Genomic DNA, 6,239 nt, shown 5'->3' on the forward strand with positions numbered 1-6,239 from the left:
CGTGATGCTTGATGGGCAGGCGCCCATGAATTGCACACGTGGCGGTGTTACACATGGTATCTCCGATGGAACCGGACTGGCTGCTCCGCCGCCACCAGCCAATGACTGGTGGTCGGTGCTCCGTGGCTCCATTACGATGTATGTGTTTCATTCGTGCAGTTCATTTATTTTTTTAAATTATTTTATTACTATGAGATCAAAAATGAGGTATATAAAAATTATTTTATAGTGTGAGACAAAGAATGAGTTATATCCTAATCTCAAGTGTACCACATTACAGAAAACAGCGTTGAATTGAATATGGACCATTAGGGACTGTTTGGCCGGACCGATCCCACGGTATTAGGAGGGATGGGATCCCGATATCCCGGGATATGCATGATGAGCCAAACAGACCTGGTGAACTTGTGGTGAACTTGTCCTGGGATATAAGCAATCCCATGATCTTAAAACAATCCACTCACATCACCATCGTTACCTTAAAATTGATCCCATCCCTTGGTTGGATGGATTGGAGGGTAAAATCTCAGGATACGCCGGTCGTGCCAAACAGACCCAGTGAACTTGTCCCACCATATAGCAATCCCATGGGATTTAAACCTATCCACTGACACCACCATCATTACCTTAAGGGCCTGTTTCGCCAGGCGAATCCTATGGAATTAGGAGAGATGGATGGATTTTAAGGTAATGATGGTAGGGTAAGTGGATTGGTTTAAGATCCATGGGATTGCTATATCCCAATACAAGTTCACTGTGTCTGTTTGGCATGCCCGGCATATCCTGGGATTTTACCTCCAATCCGTCCAACCAAGGGATGGGATCAATTTTAAGGTAATGATGTTGATGTCAGTGGATTGTTTTAAGATCCATGGGATTGCTTATATCCCAGGACAGGTTCACCGGGTCCATTTGGCTCGTCATGCATACCCCGGGATATCGTGATCCCATCCCTTCTAATACCGTGGGATAGGTCTAAGGGCGTGTTTGGCCACACCGATCCCATGGGATTAGGAGGGATGGAATGGAATTTAAGGTAACGATGGTGGTGCCAGCGTTTGTCCCCTGATTCCATGGGTTTGGGATAGCCCATGGGATACACAGCAGAGTTTTTGGACTGTCACGAATGGATGGGTTTGCATCTCCACTGCTTCTCGTGGTGTGCCTCACGTAGTGATGGATATCTGCCTCAAAATAGGTTTATGGCTAAATGTAGGCTGGTGAAAATGATGGAGGGAGTGGATATCTCATTGATATCTCGGTGGGCCCCACATAACGATGAAAACATGCATCCCGGGATTGGCAGGATCCAAGCGGCGTTTACGAGAGCGCGGTGGATGAAATACATCCCCGCCATCCCAAACAACAGACGGGATGGGATAGCGCAATATAACCCTCCTAATCCCACCTAATTCCATCCCTCTTGACTGTCCAAACATGCCCTAAAATTTATCCCATCCCTCCTAATCCCATGGGATTCACCCAGCCAAACAGGCCCTTAAAAACTTTCTGGAGCTATGAGGGCATGTTTGGCCGAGCAGATTGGATGAGATTGGATGGTATTAGAGTGGATTGCATGGATTTCAAGGTAATAATAGTCGCGTGAATGGATTGGTGCAAGATCTATGGGATTGCTATTTCGGGTCTGTTTAGCATGCCCGGCCAATCCTTGGATTAAATCTTCCAATCCCTCGAACCAGTCACATCTAGCCAATTTTGAAGGGATTAGGGTGGATTGGATGGGATTTAAAGGTAATGATGGTGACGTCAGTTCATTGTCTTAAGATCCATGGGATTGCTATTATCCCGGGATTAGGATCCCGCGTTTGTTTGGCATGCCTGGCCAATCCTGGGATCTATCTTCCAATCCCTTTCAATCCCATCCAATTTGCCCAGCCAAACAGGCCTTAAAAGTTTTAGATCATGCTGATCTATATTTTTTTCCCTTTATCTAGGTCTGTATGACCTAATCAACAGATTGGATGTCAAATAAACAGTAGAGTGGGCCTTAGGAGGATTTTAATGGTGGATATTCATCCAATCACTATTGTTTTCCTGTGGTGTGGTCCACCTAAGATTTATATCCATCTCATTTTTGGGATGAAGCCATAAAATAATATGTAAAAATGAATGAACAGAATGGATGAAACACATACATCATAGTGGGCCCCACAGAGCACCGACCACCAGCCATTACCTTCCAAATTGAGGGCGCGGATTAGGTACTACCTCCGCCTGTTCGGAGTTCGGGACAGGCGGAGGCTCCGAGGGCAACTGAGGGGCCGTGTGATGTATTAATTTTATCCACATCGTCCATATCTTTTTTTCATATCATTCTACATCATGGTGGGGTCACAAAGCTTTGCAGCGTTAACGCACCTAGGTGATGTGGGGGCACATCACGCAATCCGCTTCCGATGGAAGAGAACCCATTCTCAGCTAGCATGTCCTTAATTTTGGGCTTTTAGGTTGAGTTGACGTAGAGATGTACACGAGTTGAACCGAGTGAAGCTTGGCACAGATCGATTTTGATAGACACTAGTTGACCCCGGCTCGAACTTGACTTAACTCGGTCCTTGAGCTTGACTAGCCACGTCAGCCTAATCCAAGCCAAGATCCAGCCTGTGTGACATTTTCTTAAATTTCTCATTGTATGTAAAATAATAATAGCTGTAAACAGCAGGTAACATCAAAATCAATATATAAGGGTATTTGTTTCATGTCTATACCTTCCTCGCCACCGGCCGACACTTCACTGAGTCATTTCATTAAATACTTGGTGAGCAACATCAATATCAAAATAACCAAGTTACTGAACTGGTTTGATCTGAGTTTGATTCGAGTTGAGGTTTGATTCAAGTCGAATTGAGCTTGGGCAAGCTCCAACTCAGGTCAAAAAAATTTCAGCCTTACAAAAAACCCTCGAACCGGCTCAAACTCAATTTTGAACCGAGTTATATCGAGCTTTTTCGAGTCGAGTAGGGCGGAGCGAGATAACCGAGCTAACTGGTTCCTGTACAACTCTAAGTTGATGTAAGCCTCGTATCTCTAAGTTGATGTAAGCCTCAAAATTCCGAGTGCCTGCCCATCAACCATCACACTCTACCAGAGTATCAAATAGCTTCCCACTGGTTCACGCCAATCAAGTGGGGACCACTAAAGTGGGCTACTTCATTGATAGGTTTTGTTTGCATTGGTTTTTGGAATCTTCCTGCCCATCTTTTGGATAAGACTGGGATTCTGTAACCTTTCTCGCTCTACCTCCAGTTCAGAGTTTCGAAACTACCCATCCTTTAACTGCCAATTACATCACAACCCCGGTATCCAAACCTGGCGTCTGCAAGGGCATTTTAGTCCTTTTGTTTTATTCCTTTGGTACCGGATTGGGTATTGCATACTGCAGCCTGACAACTTATCGGACTCTTTCCGCAAAAGCCGCTCTTCACGTCATGTGCCTGGCACGTGATCTACAGTTCACTAACTGCAAGTTCCTCGAACCCGGTTTTCTCTCCGAACTGGCTTCCTTTTTTTCCCTCTCTAGATTGACGAGCGTTTGTGAAGTTCGGGACATTCATGTCTTTTTGATAAAGGTTTGAGATATTACTGTCATTTCGAGAAAAGATATGGATTATTACGATAAATTCGAGAAAAGACAGGGTCAGACTTCGATATTGTCAACGAAAGAGGGGTGCGAAAGTCATATTTCATTGGGTGGACGTCCGGATAATAATTCCAAAGAAGTAGGCCTGAATTCCACATGCATCTCTCTGGCTTGTTTTAGATAAGGTAGAATCTCTACCACCGTAATTTAGTAGACCCGTCTTTCTATAATTCAAATGGTATATTGATTTACTAATGTGACTGTTCATCTAGTGGGACCTATCATGGATCTTCTATTTTAATGACTAGCAGATGATTTTATTTATCTTTTTCAACGATTTTCGATGTTGAATGCAGTCCGTTGATTACTTTTTTCTAATTTTTATTTGATGTCAATTTATAAGGTGGCTAACATAATTTGATCTATATGATTTTCGGTAGATTATCCATTTACAGTGTGTTCAGTTAGATGGACGGTTCCGATTGATGCTTTACCCCTCATCTCTCGAACTTTCGGTAGTCTAATGACCGCAGTACCACCAGCATTAGATTATCCTATCCATTTGAAAGGTCCCGTTCAAAGGGACGGTGCCAGATGAAAGTAGTTAATGGCCAAATTTGGAAAAATGTGATGGACAGGATTGTCCTATAAGTGTGATTCTAGAAACATGAGCCGTCCATGATAGAGCCCACTAGATAGACGGTCCGATCTATCCATCTCCTTTACCAGAGTCCGGTTCTTCCGGATCTACCATACTATCTCCTCGCATTTCGACGGCCACAAGAAATAAGAATCTACGATACTTTGGCATGATATGCCGCTCATATCTACGCGTGCACACGTTCGACTACACACGTGAAAAAATGTACATCAATCTGAACCGTTCAAACTTGTGGGGCCTATTTATTTTCCTAAAATTACTTTGAACCGATAACTGTGACTGTACAACTGGGGGATGTTAATTGAACGGAGAAAATAAGAAATGAACGGTCTAAATTCAATAAACGAATGGACATAAATTGGATTCTTACTCTGAGGCTCTTCCACTCGTTAGTAGAGCTGATAGAGACCGTGCATTGTGTGTGAGTGGTTATCTTCCATCTCTTGACTTTGTATACCTTGTACCCAAAAAATAATAATCTGACGTGTACGTCTTCTGCAGATATGGGAAACGGATGGCTTGGATTAATTTACAATGAGACAAGGGAACTGATGAAGTGTGCATGCGTATGGATGTGATTGGTTATACTTAGTAGTGAGGAGTATGGCCATCCCTAGACACGCACATGGCTACAGTATATCTGGCCTATGAATACCTCAATCCAAACCGTTCAAAACTTTGAACCAATATTGATGGCTCATAAAATGGGGCTGGCATTGAATATATGATCTCATACCATTGTGATCAATTAAATGAACGGTGAATATTAAAAGGCTTAGTAAATGGTATCAGCCTTATGACTGAGATTGTCAGAGGAGATGATACGGTAAAGCTGGTAGAACAGCAGAGCCATATTTCCAATTCGTATATTTACCTCTCATGGATACCTTAGATTTGAAGATCTCAGCTATCAGATAATCCTAGCCATCATTCTTTTTCTTTCAACGTTGTCCTGCTCTACTGCTGGCCGTTCAACATTTTTCCCTACAGTGGCATTAACATCCACGGTTATGTTATTTCAGATCTATTGATTTTTGTGAATTTTGAACCATTTGCCATCCACAGTAAGGGTAATTACATAGACGGTCCTGATTGATTGATCACACGCTACGATGTAATGTGTGGACATGGGTCCACATCATCCCGGTTCTACACGTACTATCATATCCCTAGTGGAAGATGCATCTATCCATGTGAACCAACCAAACCAATAATGGTAGAAGTGGTTCTAAAGGCATTCTGGGAACCGGCGATCTACTTTCTCCCTGACCGTCCAAAAATGGCTAGTTGTGAACTTCAATTTATTGGTGTAACTAATCTCATCGTTAGATCTGGACCGTTAATTTGGTGGATCCCACCGTGGATGAGCTGTAGCTAAAAAATAATTGATTTGATGATTCTAGAAATCCAATCAGATTTTTTTTTTTTTTTTCCAAATGATAGGGCCCATGTGACCAATGGTCTGGATCACTGAGCGATGGCTCAGTTTTGTACAAACAGAAATCGATAGTAAACACATGGAAATAACAAATGAGAAAAGATAGGTCGTTTATAGGACGACTGTCCTGATGCTGCTATCGCCAGAAAAGATGGACCCCACCTTGACGTCATGGGTCCGTGCCCCACTATTTCAGCAGCCAATATAGCCGGCCCTGTTCCATTCGCAGTACGAATCAAGAAGACTTCGATGCCAGTGCTCGATAGGTGTGCGTCTGCCATAAGTTTAAAGTTGTGCTCTAGAGATATGATCTCGGTTTTATACTTTATAGTGCTGTGCACGTGTTCCGAGTGCACGACCCGATTGCCCCACGTGTGGACTCGGATTAGGTGGTGACCCCAACATCACTTAGCTAGTTGATGGAAAAGCTCTGTGGTCCCGACCATGATGTATGTATTTTGTCCCAGCTACCTATTTTGTCAGCTCATTTTAGGGCATTGCTTGAAAATGAAGTCGAGATAATGTTCAAGTAAGCCGAT

The sequence above is a fragment of the Magnolia sinica genome, chromosome 14, assembly GCF_029962835.1.
Source record: "Magnolia sinica isolate HGM2019 chromosome 14, MsV1, whole genome shotgun sequence".
Lineage (NCBI taxonomy): Eukaryota > Viridiplantae > Streptophyta > Magnoliopsida > Magnoliales > Magnoliaceae > Magnolia > Magnolia sinica.